This window comes from Cryptomeria japonica, chromosome 4 (genome assembly GCF_030272615.1).
Source record: "Cryptomeria japonica chromosome 4, Sugi_1.0, whole genome shotgun sequence".
Taxonomy (NCBI): domain Eukaryota; kingdom Viridiplantae; phylum Streptophyta; class Pinopsida; order Cupressales; family Cupressaceae; genus Cryptomeria; species Cryptomeria japonica.
In genome coordinates, this window is record NC_081408.1 from 575,281,017 (window position 1) to 575,297,502 (window position 16,486).

Here is a 16,486-nt window from a genome sequence, read left to right on the forward strand (position 1 = left end):
CTCAAATGCTGGGTTTATTTGTGCATAGGCAAAGAAGCCTATTATTTATAACACGGATGTTCCTCTAGTTCGAGTATTATTTTCACCATGAAACTCCATAATAATCGTAAAATAAAATCCCACGTTTAAAATTTCCTATTTAATGTGATGTCACTTACGATTACAAATGTGCCAAAACGGTCATAGTTTGTATTCAAGATTGGCAGCTTGTCTTTCTAAAATGAAACGTCGAATCCTTGTTTTGTTAACCCCTGCCGGTCATGGTTTCTTCAAACGTTGCTGAAATAGGTGAAGGGGAATAATTGTTTAATCTATCTTTGTCAGGTTCTTGAAAATTTAAGGGAATAATTATATGCCCATCACTGCCTGAGGATAACTAATTTAGTTTGTCTAACATAAACAACCAGTCAAACATTGTATTCAAATTCTCTTAAAAATGAAGACGAGATACTTCGTTACGTCTTCCCTAACGTAAATAAATAAAATTAAAAAAAAAGAAATGACTGGATACTGTCTGTTTAAACTCTTTTACTCCAGCCAGCTTGTGGAATGTTCAATCTGCACAACGTTTTTTGTGGAATGTTTCTGGTCCACAAAAACGTGCGTTGAAAAAGATTTATTTCCAATGAGGGAATTGGAAAAATTCAGAAACGTTTTAGCCCTGGTCATTTCACGTGCTTCCAAGATGTTGAATAGTTTTTCTGTCCATTCAGAAAATTCTGTTGAAAGTCATGGATTCTACGTTACTGAGGTTACATCAGACGCATTTACTAGCAGATGAAAGTCTGTAATTACCTAAATTAGTGACTGTATGGCATTAATGTAAATATAATATCAAAATTTAAATAATTGAAATATGCTTGAATCCACGCTTTTAATATTTTCAAAATACCCATTTTGATTGTACTCCTCCTTGAAATTGTAATATCATTGATACTATGTATTTTATATTATAAAAAATGTTAAAATAAAATTATTTAAATATAATTTGAATGATATCTTGAAGTCCAATTTTGTTGTCTTGTATTAATTTTAACTTATATTTTACAATTTTTAGTATTGATTAAGCAAAAATAACATTCTTAGTCAATCATGGATGGAAAAGAAAGATGGGTGAGAACGGGCGAGCTACTTGAAACAGACGAGCTAGGGTTTTTGTGGGTGAAGACTCAAGTGAAGAAGATGAGGACGATGATGCAGATGGGCTGGGAGAAGGTCTTTTCCTTTCAGGTTGTGCTTGTTTTTTTGCCCTGCATGCCGGTTTTGCTTTTAGTTGCAGTTTTCTGAAGATCTAGGCTAATTGCGGTGGGGAAGAAGGTGATTTTTTCCTCTAGTTTTCCCCTGATCTCCTTGGCAAGGGTTGGGGACCGCAAGCTTTTTTTGGGTGCTGGATGTAGGGCTATGTCTGGTTACAGGAAGGTGCAGATATGTTGGCAGGTGCTCTTGGCTTTGGGATTGAGAAAAATGCTTTACAACTTTGGAGATGGAAGACCTAATCTTTTGGGGTTGGGGTTTTCTGTTTCTGTGGTTGGTCTACTACGGGTTTTGCTCTACTCAAGTTTTGTGGGGCTTCAACTCTTGTGGGTGGTTTGGCTGTTTTGGATGGGCTGTTGCTTCTGTTCATTGGTTTCTATGTGTTGACCCTCTATTCTCTCCTAGTTTATTCCTTGGTGAGGGTTTTTTATGCTCTTCCTGTCCATTCTCATGGCTCTCTTTATGAGGTATTTTTCTCTCCTATGGAGGTGGAGTGACGACATGGATTCTGACCTGTGTTTGAGCTATCAAGGCAGTTGGGTTGCTCTCTCTCTTGTCCTATTGAGGTGGCCCTTTCTCCTATTGAGGTGGAGGGTAGGTGTGGGAGAGTTTCTCGGCTACTACTGTTCACATTGCTAGTTGAGGGAACTGATCAAAACCCTCATGGTTTTCTTCGCAGATGGTTTTGGGTTTACAATTTTTCCCTTATTTTCCAGAATGGTTTGCTGGTTTTGGGAGCCTATAAAAACTCTCTTGGCCAGATTGTGCTCTCAAGACAAGATGTTATTTTCTAGGCCTCAACAGATTGTGGGGGCTTTGTAAAACCCACTTTCATGTCGACCTGTGTTCCTTCTTGTCCTATTGAGGTGACCCTTTCTTCTACTGAGGTGGAAAGTAGGTGTGAAGGAGCTTGTTGGTTGTTATAGTTCATGCTACTGGTTGAGGGAGCTTCTCTCAACCATTATGGTAATATTCGTAGAAGGTTCTAGGTTCACAGTCTTATCACTCTGTCGTAGAATAGTTTGCTGTTTGTGGGAGCCTGTAAAAACCCTCTTAGCCAGATTGGGCATGCTATTAGTGTTGTTGTTTTCTAGGCCTTAGAAGGTTGTGCAAGCCTTGTAAAACCCACTTTCAAGGTTGAGGGAGCCTCGAAAAACCCTCTATTTTTAGTTTCTTTTTGGGACTGGCTAGTTGCTAGCAGTTTTCAAGGGCCCAGTCTAGTCATTGTTTGTTTTTGGTTAGGTTTTCATTATGCAGTGTTTTGTGGCCAGGAGATTCTAGTATAGGTTATGGGAGGTTGGGAAAACCCTTCTTTGGTTGTGGGAGCCAATTCAAAACCCAATTCAAGTTGTGGGAGCCTTGTAAAACCCATAATTCAGGTTATGGGTGCTGGGAAAAACCCTTGGTATCTATTGAAGGTTAAGGGAGCCCTGATAAAACCCTTGCACTAATGAAAGGCTTTGGCCTCCTCCTTTTTCAGCTAGGTTTCATTGAGATCTCTTTGTTGCTAGGCTAGTTTTAGGTTGCTGATTATCTCTGATGCATATTTTGTAGTTGTTTGTTTTGGGTTTCAGATCCTTGTAAAATCTGAGGGTTTCGGGTCCCTTCAAAACCTATTGTAAGGGGTTTCGGGTCCCCTCAAAACCTGTTTATCCTAATTAAAAACTCTTAGTCAATCATAACCATCTACCTATGTAAAATTCATAATCATTCAAGAATGAGAACACATAATTCTCAAGTATCATAGCAGTTTATTTTTCCTTATGTAAAACAACCCTCTTAATATTATATTTTGCATCAATATCAAGTAAAAAATTACAATTTTTTATTAATCATGAGACTATATATTATAGTTCTAGGCATCCTCTAGAAACAAGTGTAAAAACAAATTACAATGTTAGAGGTTGTTGGGAATATCTTGTATAGTCAAATGATGGGTGGTAACATTTTTACCAGATTTATAAACTAGTATCTTATATGTATATGTTTTGCTAGGTGATCAAAACTAATACTATCTTCAACTTTTCATAATCTACTACTTTGTTCTGGTAAATTATATTTAATATATATAAAATGTACAACGTTGTGTCACACTTTTGATGAATTTATCAGCACAAGTGAATTTAAATATTTCTAAGATATTTCCATAAATTTATATTTACCATTTGATGGTTTTGTGTACTACTTATCCAATTTATAGGATACTTGAGATGGAGGTATTGGATAATGATGTTTGTAGGTTCTACTACACTATTGAAATCACTCTAGATCTTTGATTGGTGATAATCTTGTACAGACTTTCTCTACAATTGTATTGTAACTATTTTTACATTGAATAATAGATTGAGCTACTTTGGATTGTGAGGTTTTTATGCGAGAAGTTGTTTAAACATGTACACTTGTGTTGTGGTATGATTTTGATGATTTTGATGTGTTTATCCTTTATGTAATTACAAAGATCTTAATTTTACATAGTAATCTCCACTAAGATTATTTTAGGAAGGATTAGCTTCCTTTCATTATTTTAGCAGCATACCAATGATATTAAAACAACTCAAAATAAAAATAAAAATGTTATACTCCATGTTAAGAACCAATACATATGTGAATCTCAAACTAGGAACCATTTAAAAAAAAAAATGACATTTGCAACACCACAAGAGGCACAATGCCCAAATACATTGAAGTCCAAATTATAGCACCCTTCTTTTCTCTTGATCCTCTTAACTATTATTTTCATATTATTTACATGTATCATATTTGATAAATTCCATATTTAACCACCTGAACTTGGGTGCCCAAATTTATCTTCATTGAACCCATTCATAGATGCTCCATAAGAACTGTCCAAACCTATCACAATGTTATTCATGATTTTAATGTAACCTCCTCCTTACATGTTCTTGTGCATAATACAAATATTTTGTTTATGTAACTCCTAATATGATGAATCAAGATTATCTTACGCACCTTCTAAGATGATGACACACATTTTTTCTTCTTAACAAATTTGCTACATCTGAACCAATTTTTTTCTTATATGTTCCCTTATGGTTTCTTCTTTTATAAATATTCTCTAATGAATGCACCTTCTTGATAAATATAACAAAACAATAACAAATACAAATATGCTTTGTTTTTGTACAAGAAATCTTTAGCTATTGGCCATGTTGAATTCATTTTAATTATCGTCTCTAATCAATAATGCATCATGTTTTAGGCAACATGTTCAAACACAGTCTTTCAATCTATTTTAACCTTTATAAGAAAAAGAACTTTCCATGTACTCAAATTTAATATCTAAAATAGAAACAATAGGTTTCCTCTTGTACATATAACTACACCACTAATTGTGGGTATATATATAACCACTAGTCCCTATCCTACTATCAATATCTCTAGACCAATATGCATCAATAAAACCTACTATGTTTTAAGTTGTTAGCCATATTGGGTCTTCCTTGGTCAAAACTTGAATAATCCATAGTGCCATGGAGATATTTGAAGAATATTTCTATCATAGTTGGCTTCTCTTTTTGTAGATTTGACATAAATTTAGTTAGAACTCTCATTTCTTATGTTTTATGTACTCTTGTATAAACCATCACATACATTAGGCTCTAAACAATACTAACATATTAAACATGAAACATTTTTTTGCATCTCAACTAATTTATTTTAGGATATTGTTCTATTAATAAATTGTTCCCATAGAGATAATAAAATTTATTGGTTTACTATCATGCTTCCTAAAATAATGAAAATAATTTAAAATTGAAATTACCTCTCTATACGGAGGTAGATGAATTAATCATTTATTGTTGAATTGTAAATTTGTATAAGTGTATTAGTATTGGATATGCAAATGGATTTGATGGTGTGGGCTTCTTCACAAGGACATTTTGGTTCACTTTGAGACTTGGCTACAACTACACAAAAAAGTATTATTCACAATGTTTTATGAGTGATGATTCCATCAATGATAATATGCTATTTATGGAAATAAAGTAACAAGAAGATATTTAGTGAAAATATTCTAGTAGTGGAGAAGGTTATTGGGCACATTGAAATGGAAATTAGTATAATTAATTTTTCTAAAGTAAGTGCCTCTGATTCCAAAACTAAGCTCTTCACACACTGGGATGAAAAGATGATGAAAAAATAATTGTTGATGATAACTTTGGATGACTAAGAGAATAGTGATAAATCAAATGATCAAAATAGGAATAAAAGGGTAAATGGTTCTCCCCACCTACTGACCAAAACAAAAAAAAACAATTGATGGGATTTTGAAGGGAAACATAAGGGCTTCAAGAGAAGGATTCATAATTTGAGATGATTACAAGAATATAGTTGGGCCTTATCCAAAGAAATACCTATGGTGACTAACAATGAAGCCCAAATGAAAACTCAAACTTGTGTTATATGAACAAAAGAAAACTCAAATGATGGAAAATTGAAGAGGACATTATGAACTAGATTCACCTATCATGATGTAGGAGATCAACTAGGTAAAAGTTCCAAGGGCTACTAGAATGTACATGCATTGGACAATTTACATGAATTGTTGATTAGACATGTCCATTGAGAGGCTAACTCACTGAGAAACTCTCTACCAAACCATGACATTAATTAGAAAGAGGACATCATAATTATTGACTAGAAGAGTGCTAAAAGGTTCATCAATGAGATTGCCTAAGATTAATATTGATAGGCATGCTCAAAAATAACTGAAGAAAAATTGAGGTGGCCACTCTAAGTAGGCCTACATATATTTCTTGACATAGAATGATTTCACAACATTTGTTGGTCAGAGCTACTAATGGCTATCAATTATATATAAAAGGGGAGGAATATGAAGGTAACCTTTGAAAGAGTGATTGGTGGCTTGTGTAGAGACTAGATAATGAATCTAGAATAATTATGGAGAACTACATCTATGAGAACAAGGATAAGGATCTCTTGGTTTAACTACATAGAGTTTTTTACATTAGTTTTGACCATGGAGAGACAACTATGTAATAAATGTATTCGTAGGAAACTATTTAATAAAGGTTAAAATGTCCATGATAATCATTATATTGAAATGTGTTTATAAAAGTTCATACATATTTTGAGTTAGGGGGTATGAAAATATTGGGCACAACCTAGTATATTTTAACAAATATAGGTGAAGTAGCTTTATACTTAATGAAACAATACAAAATTAAGAATTATTTTGGTTATCTAAATGATATCTACCAAATATTTAACATTTGAAATAGAACTATAAATTTCACAAATCCCTCTAGCTATTAGAAACTGGTTTGATGAAATATAACTTCAAAGATTTCAAAACATTGATAACAAATGTTACTATTTGATAATAAATCAAGAAAAAAAGAACAATGAAAAGTTTGATATATCTAATGGGTTCAAAGAAAACACTTGGAAAGTGTAGTGTGAGAAATGTAGTCAAACATTGTATTCAAATACTTTTGAAAATGGAAAAGAGATACTTCCTTACGACTTCCCTAACGTTAATAAATACAAAACAATTGACTGAATACTGACTAGTGTTTAAACTCTTGTATACTGTACAACTTGCAAGCTAAACGGGTTTCTAGTCCAGAAAAACGTGCATTGAAGAAAGATTTGTTTCCATACAACGGAGAAAGGAATTGAAAAAATTCAGAAACATTTACCTAGCTCTAGTCATCTCACGTGCTTCTAAGATGTTGAATACTTTTTCTCTCCATTCAGAAAATTCTGTTGTGAGTCATGAATACCCATTAACCAGCAAATAAAAGTCTGTAATTTATTGAGATTTTATGGCCGGCTGGCTGTATAATCGTCTATGTTATCTTATAAAACTATTCAAGACTTACCTGGTTTTCGTTCATTGTACTTGCTACAAATTATGGGTTACATATATTTGGAAAGTAACACTTAAGAAACGGTGAGGAATTGGTTTTGTTTTATTTCATTGAATTTAAATTAGCAATTGTACCTTGGTGTGCAATGGGTACGCCAAAGATTTATAGAAGATCAATTAGTATTTTTTGTGTTCTATTATTCGCTTACATTTGTGAGGTTAACTGTAGGTCATTGAGTAAATAATTTTGTCTATACAATGACGGTTTCAATGGAGAAGTGATAGGCTTGAAATGAACTTTTTGTCCACTTAGAAGGATTAAAAAATGATTGAAACAAAACCTTTGAACCAAGAAGAAAATTAGGCTTCATTACCAGTAGGGAGAGAGGGAGAGACAAAAGGGGAAGAGTATGGGAGAGAGGAGAAATGAGATGGAGATGGAGAGATAAAGATAGAGAGGAAACTTCGATAGATAGAAATGAAAGAGATACATATATAAATGGAGAGAGATCGATGGATAGAGATAGGGAGATATCTCTAGAGAGAGAGAGAGAGAGAGAGAGAGAGAGAGAGAGAGAGAGACAAAGAAAGTGATAGAGATGAAGATATAGAGATAGAGAACTAGATAGAGGTAGAGGGAGAGATAGAGGATGGGATATATATAGAGGAAGGAGGAGAAGGAGGGATATAGAGAGATATAATGAGATATAAAGAGAGGGGATGGGGAGAGAGAAAAAGATGGAGGAACAAAGAGAGATAGACAACCATAGAGAAGTAGAGATAGACAAATAGAGATGAAGAGAGGGAGAGTTAAGAGAATGAGAAATAGCTCTCTCTCTCTCTCTCTATATATATATATATATATATATACAGAGAGAGAGAGAGAGAGAGAGAGAGAGAGAGAGAGAGAGAGAGAGAGAGAGAGAGGGGAAAGGTAGAGATAGGGAGGGAGAAACGAGGAGTGTGTGTATGTGAGTTCTAGAGAGAGATAAAGAGATAGAAAGGAAGGGAAATGGAGTGATAGAAATAGAGAGAAGAGAGGATTAGAGAGATATAGAAAGAGGGAGTGATACGTAGAGAGGGAGAGAGAAAATGAGAGAGATATAACAAAAGAAAAATAGAAGGTTTGAGAGAGATAAATGTAGAGAGAGGGAACAATTGAAGGAGAGAGGAAGAGGGAGAGGTGGAAACAAAGATAGAAAGAGGGAGACAATGATAGATGAAGAGATGGAGAGAGAGAGAGAGAGAGAGAGAGAGAGAGAGAGAGAGAGAGAGAGAGAGAGAGAGAGAGAGAGAGTTTTAAATATTATACATTAATCATATGTTATATTATATTTATATTCAATAATTTTTATTATAGAATATAATTTATAATTATAAATATGTGTGTAATATTATGTAAAAACGAATTTAAATTATATAAAATATAAAATATAATATAAATTTATTAAAATGCAATTTTTAAATAATAATTAATTTCATTTTAAAGATAACCAAGTGCCTCTTGATCATTGGGAAATTTTATAATCTATTAATAATTATTAATATTGTTATTCAAAAAATATTTATATTTATTAAAAATTTAATTATTTTTAATTTATATATTTTTTAAAAAGTTAAATAATAATATTATTAAAATTTATTTATAAAATAAAACAATCAATCATTTTTATATATTATATAATAATTATTAAAATAGAAAAATAAAAATAAAAACATTTAAATAGATTTAAACATATAATTTATTATTTTATTTATATAATATAATATAGAAATTATTAAAATCTTGAAAAAAAATTAAAAATTAAAAAGAATTAATTTATATAATATAGTAAAGAAATTATTAAAATCTTTAAAAATTTTAAAAATAAAAAGAACAAAATATTAAAAAACTTGGAAGGGCCCAAACTGTAAAGTGTCTTAATTGGTTTTTGCTTGTTTTAGGTAAGTGTGCATAATGCTCCGCTTAAACCAATGTTTGACTAACTAACTACTCGCTCATTGGTTTTTTCTTTTAATCTTTCTTAAATGTAAGAGGACGAGTATATCGGCAAACGTGTGTTATCTTCCGTTGGCAAACTCGGCAACGGGCAAACAAAATAGGCACGTCAATGAAAAGAGAAATCGGTGACAGAAAGTGGCGGACGATTGTGATTGCTTCAATCGTCTTGCAATCTTTCTCCTGAATTAATAACCGTTGATTTGATAAAGCAGGTTGCTCCTTTCAATTAAGGAAACGTCTTCGGCGTTAAATATCTAATGTAGTGATTGTATAGTATTACTAGCAATTGTACCTTGGTGTGCAATAGGTACGCCGAAGATGTGTGGAAATTCAGTTATGAAAAATTTTAGTTTATTTTTTGCATACATTTATGTAGTACTTGAGTTCAATTGGTAGGTTGTTTAAAAAATGATGTTGTTTGTGCAATAGAGGTCTTCAAAACAACTATGCATCCACTTACAGGTACCCGAAAGTTTTGACTCTTGGGTGAATAATCAAAGTATAAGGGGGAACATTACCTTTGGAACATACAAACACATTGAAAGTATCTTGGATCAGGTTTAATTGATGAAAAAGTAAGACATGTGCAAAAAGTAGGCATCATGAGATTTTATGAATCTTGAGGGTTACCAATCTAAGCACTAACAATTACAATGATTAAAGTTCACATTTTACTGAAAAACTAAAAATTAAATAAAACATTAAATATTTTGTGTAGTGTTCACATAGACTAAAAATTGACTTGGAAAGCAACACTTATTTAAATATTCATAATAATAATAATAAAATTTAAACATTAAAAGTAATCCTAATTAATGTTTTGCTTTGAAATTATTTAAAAGATATTTTTTACTTATTTTTATTGTTTAAACTAACTATTTATTATATTATTATATTTCTTTAAAAAATTAATAAATTAAAAAACCTAAAATTATGAAGTAAATATCAATAGTTCTTGATTAAAAAATGCAAATAAAACAAAATCATTCTTATCATCATGATTATAAAGTAAAACAAAATAATTTTAAAAATAAATAAATTTAAATAATTAAATATGTTAAAATAAAATACATTTATTCATGATATATTTTTTGTATCATATTTTAATTCAACAATAAAATAAATTCTAAATTTATCTAATCAATAGAACAATGATTAATAATAATTTTTATATTTATAATATATATTTTATATAATATTTTTTTTATAACACTTATCTTTATTATTATTATTATTTATTTTGCATTTTAGATTTAAAATAATAAATTTTATAAACATATATAATATAAAACATGTTTAATTGTATGAGTTTGTATTTCACATTCTCATATATATTATAAATTTATGGTTGAAAAATTATTAAAAAACATACTTACAATAGAATAATAAAAATATTTAAATATATATTTAATTTCAAGTTTTTTCATCCAATCATTAAATACATTATGTTACTACATCTTTTAATAAAAAATACTTAATATTTATTGTAAGATAAAAATCTACTAATTTATAGAGGGTGAGTTATTTCTTGTACAATCCTTGATAATAATTAATATTAAATTAATTTAAGTAAATTCATATATTATAAAATTAATAAACTTATCATAATATAAATAATATTATTATTAACTTTTTAAAATTTAATTTTATTATTATTTCAAAAAATAAAAATATTATATTATATTACTCCAAATAAAAGGTATATTAATTTTTTTTAAATACTAATTTTTTTTAATATACTCTTAATTTCTAAGCAACCATATAAAAATATTTAAAAAATTCATAAAATTAAATATTTAAAATATCTTAGAAAACTATAGGATATTAACCTAACACTAACCCCCCAAAAATGCACTCTATATAGGTACATATGCCTCGCTGCAATTGAGGCATGTAGTGACGTGTTGTCATTGGTGCCAAGGAGTCAAACAATACGACGAAAATAGTGAGTATAGTTGACGGACAAATTTCTTAATTGGGATTATATTTTAATATCTTTTATATACAACTGCGTGAAAAACATTTCCCGGTGGACGTGTAAAACTAGGAGCCCAAAATAGTAAAGGAAAATCATCGGAAAGCATAAAAAATGATGAATTTTTTTTAACGGACAAGATGCATTGAATCATCTTGCATCCGTTCTCGAAAAATGTACACGTCAATGGGAAAAAAATGGTCATCTCTTTCATATAAGAGATTCCTTTGACGTAATAAATATAAGCATAATGTCAGAATTTAGATAAATACAATATACTTGAATGGACACTTATAATATTTTCAAATTTAAAAAAAAAAAATTGATTAGAATCATTTTTCCTCCTTGAAATTGAAACGGTACTGATCATAATTTGATATTATAAAAATTTAATATAAAATTATTTAAATATAATTTGAATGACATCTTCAATTCTATTTTTATTGTCTTGTAGTAATTTTGATTTATATTTTGTAATTTTTAACATTGAATAATCATCTATAAAATTAAAAAGATTAATATTCTTAGTCGATCATAATGGAATTTGACATGCTAGATGGTCGTGTTTTCACTTTTGGACCATATATGACACTTTAAAAAATTATTAGGCCGTATGCATTGACATGTTATTTTTTTCTAAAACCGTATATATGACACTTCAAATTATTAATAAACAGTAAAAAATTATAGTAGATAATATATATTATATAATATTGATTTATATTAATTAAGAATGTTTATTATAAAATTAGAAATTTATTTAGAATATTTTGAAATAGAAGGATATTATTTCTAATTTTATAAGATTTTAATATGAATTTTTAGAATAATTCTATTTTTATATCAATTTAGAAACTTGTCATAATTGAAATGAGAGAATATTACTTAAAATATTTTAAAATAAATTTTTAGAATGGATTTTATTTTCATATATGAATTTAGAAACTTAGTAAATATAATTATTTAAATATAAAACAAATTATATAATATTATTCATAAATATTTTTTGATTGTTAATGGTTTTCTTAAAACATGAAATGAAAGGCATTGAAATGACTAAATTGTCATAAAATAATTCATATGACAGGTAGGGGTGACTGTCAAATTCCAGGTCTGATCATAACCATCTACTTGCACACTTTTCTAGGGGATGAGAAGCATTTATGGACTGTGGTGAGAATCTAAGCACAAACTAAAAACTTATGCATTTTTTATCATAATTTAGATAGAAGAAATCAAACTATTAAAGTTTTCTCACAATATATCATTATGTCAAATTATGAGATTGGAGATGTTTCTCTTATGATACTTATGGGTAGTTACCTATGTGTCAAATGTGATAGTTATATTCTAATGATTTTGATTTCCATTTGATGATGGGAAGGTGAAGAGTGATATACAAAGGATTAATTCTTTCATATTTCATAATTATTATATAAATTTTATATTATTAAATATTTTGTATATTATTTTGTATAATTTTTTATATTATTATATATTTTATACATCTTTCTTTACAATGTTTAATTTATGAATAAATATATAGAGATAATTTTTTAATTTCATTTAATTTTTTTGATGAGTTACTTTCTTAATGGTTATAACATTTACAAATCAATTTTTAATATTATATCTACATATGATAAATCTAGATATTTTTTTGGGATGTCATCTATCAAAAATATTGTTGTATATCTAGATTATTTATGTTAGAATGATTTTCTTTGGTATAAATGTTTTAATATAAGACCTTTCAAATAATATTTCATTTTGTTTTAAATGAATTTAAATGGAAAAAGAGACATATAATTTCAAGATATAGTCAAATTGGAAATAAAAAGTGAACTAATTCAATAATAGACAACATCTACATAGAATAAGATTTATGTTTTTAACAATCAAAAGTTTCAAGTGAATTTATATGTTTTTATGTTTGAGAGTAAAAATCAATTTACAATTCTATCAATTATCAAGTACACTTAAGTATGCCCATTTTAGCCTTGATGAAGTGATACATAATTATCAAGTACAATGGTGGTTTATTTTGACTATGTCAGAACATCCACTTAGTTTTTTTCATCAAAATTGAAAAAAAAAATTAATAACCCTCACTTAGTAGTATTGTTTATGTCAAAATTTTGAAAAAAAAATACACATTTTTATTGATTAAGAGTATCTACATGAACATTCTAGATATCCTCCAAAAACCATGTTATATTACTTACGTCATATTCTTCATCACCCCTTTCTTACCACTACATCAAATATTATATCATTACATAAAAAAGTTGTGCCACTAAATTGTGTAAATTTTTGTGTTAGGCTTGCATAGTTATTACATCATCTCTACATAGATGTTTGCATCATTAATTGCATAAATATTTGCAAAAAATATGAATTCAAATTTTATGAATGAAATTAAAATGAAAAAAAATGGTAGAAATGCCCAATCAACTTGAACAACATCCTTGAAAGAAAAATGCAAAAGATCCATTGAACCTCTTTTATATCCTATAATAAATAAGCCTCTAGACCCTAAGACCATAGGAAAACTAACACCAAAAACGAAAACAAAAATATTTAAAAGAAACCAAGCTTCATTAAAAAAAACAAAAAACCAGCTCATGCTTGCAGTGCATACCTTTAATCATCATCCTACAATTGAAACTTCATATTAATATATAATTATTTAATTATTTTATTAAAAATAAACTTATAATTAAATAAAAATTCAAATTAATATACAAACTTCATCAAAATAAATTTGATTATTTATATATCTTAATTGTTTATATTAATACAATTAATTATTAGATAAAGTTTTTTTTTTAATTATTATTTTTAACCTAAATGTAGTTAAAAGCACTATAAATGCCAATAAATAATTGATTTACTATGATTGTAAATAACTTAAACTATTCACACGCAGGGCCAAAATTATATTTCATGAGAGTAGTTATTAAAATAATATGAATGATAAATTCTTTGAGTACTTTTATACATGAGATTTTGCCTTGCCAGCATATCTTAAACGCAACCCTAATGTGTGAGGGATAGGATATGGAACTCCAAGAGGGATACATGTTCTAAGTTCTCACTTTGCCTATGCCTATACACTTCCTGGGGAGCTGATTTTGATCTATTCTGTTTAAGCTGCTGCTTTCACGTCTTTGGTTGATCGGTTATACTTCATATGGCTTTTCCCAAGCTGACCGGCAGCAAGGGCAGACATGAGAGACAGCTCACCTGCCATTACTGCTGCTGCCACTATTCTTGCCAAGCTCTGAGCATTCTCACCAGGGGATGTCCTATTTGCTCCTTTCACTGCAAGCATGTTCAAGCATGCCGCCTGTGATGTCAACTGAGTCCCTCCTCCCACCGTCCCCACTTCTATGCATGGCATGCTCACCGAAATGTGCAGGTCCTTGCCCCCATTCACCCCCTCCATCATAGTAAGACAGTGGGAGCTCTCCACATTTTGGGCAGGATCTTGGCCTGTTGCAATAAACACAGCTGACACAATGTTGGCAGCATGGGCATTGAATCCTCTCATGGCACCTGCCATTCCAGACCCAGTCAAGTTCTTGAGCATGTTCAGCTCCAACAATGCTGGAACTGTCGTCTTCAACACCTTGTTCACAATCGCCTCTGTTATGATCGCCTCACACACTACGGATTTCCCACGCCCTTCAATCCAGTTCTCTGCTGTGGGCTTCTTGTCAGCACAGAAATTGCCTAGAAACAGAAACCCATTTGAAAAATTAGCCCTCCCATTTAAAGTACAATCCAATGCAATTACATGGTGTAGAAGTAAAATCCCCCCAAAAATAAAAAATCGGAGGAGTTGAATTACCAGAAACGCTGATAACATCCATGTCAGGGAACGCATTTTGAAGATAATCCAAGACATTCTGAACACCCTTGGAGACCATATTCATGCCCATGGCATCTCCAGTGAAACATGAGAAACTCATGTACAAATTCTTGCCTGCAATTGCACATTTTATACCTTGTAGCCTAGCAAATCTACTTGTCCTGTTGAAAAAAGTGCACCCAAAAGACATATCAGTTATCTTGAAAACATGACTTTATTTCAGTACCCATTGAGCCAATACCCATAAAATATTGTAATCAATCGTGCGCCAAATGAAAAAGAGCATCTGGAAGAGAAACACCAACCCGTTGAAGATATCAGAGAGGTTATCAGAGTTTGCAGGATCCTCAATATAGAACTTGAGCTCTGAAGCCCTATTGGCACTCTGAAACCTCACAACAGGAGCCCTAGTCATGCCATCTCTGAGAAGAATGCTTGTGGCCCCACCACTCATAAGAATGGCCTTGCAACCTCTGTTGGTGCTGGCAACCAGACACCCTTCTGTGGTTGCCATGGGCACCATGTACTCTGACCCACTGACTAGTAAGGGTCCTGCTACACCCACAGGGATTTGTACGTAACCCGCAAGCATCTCACAGCACTGCCCAAGAATGGACTGGTAATCAAATCCCTCCAGGGGCAGCCCATCAAGGGATCTACCAGTCATTATCTCTAAGGCCCTCCTCCTCACAGAGGCAGCTCTCTTGCAGTCCCCAAGGGAGGATTCAAGAGAATAGGAGGCTACAGTGCCATTACATACAGCAGCTGCAATGTCTCCATCCTCATTGTCACCAAGGTTAATTCCTTTGAGCTGGACCTCAGGTTTCTTAACAACAATTTCTTCTTTGTCTGCTATCCCACAGGTTGTTAGAGGGATGTTGAGATCCACCTTCTCAACAAAATCATCATTGCCAGTGACAAAGTTTAGGACATAATCAATTCCGAAGAATCCCAGCAGATATATGAAGGAAGACAAGTGGGCAACAATGGCCACAAGCTCCCCAAAGTTGACAATATGGAGAGGCGTTGAGGTACCCATCTTCTATCTCCATCTCTTCATCAGGAAATATGATGATGCGAAGAAAACCAGAAAGAAGAACTTGTTGGCGAGTCGCAATGGGAGAAGCAGGGCATCAGATGCCAACACCTTTGAATTCCCATTGAATTCCCCTTTCTTCATCATCTTGAAATCACGGCAACAATCAGTTTCTCCATTCTTGACAGCCATTTTAGATTTTCTGAGACCAGCAACATCCATTGCAATGAGCAATCGCAAGGCAGGCTCCGTACTAATGGGTATTACTTGTGCTTTCGAGGATCTCTAGTGCTGTCAAGGCCTCAAATACTGAGTTTGCCTGTGCATAGGCAAGGAAACCGATTATTTATAACACAAATGTTCCTCTGGTTCAAGTATCATTTTGACAGTGAAACTCCATAACAATTGTAAAAGAAAGCCCCACGTTTAAAACTTCTTGATTACAAATGTGCGCATTGTCTAGGGAGGATCAGATTGCACCTTGATCGATT

The 16,486-nt window shown here is 31.2% G+C and overlaps 1 pseudogene; it reads right to left on the minus strand.

The window, feature by feature from the left end:
- Positions 1-14,233: 14,233 nt before the first annotated feature.
- LOC131071048 (3-hydroxy-3-methylglutaryl-coenzyme A reductase-like) lies at positions 14,234-16,217 on the minus strand (annotated as a pseudogene).
- Between the last annotated feature and the right edge of the window lie 269 nt (positions 16,218-16,486).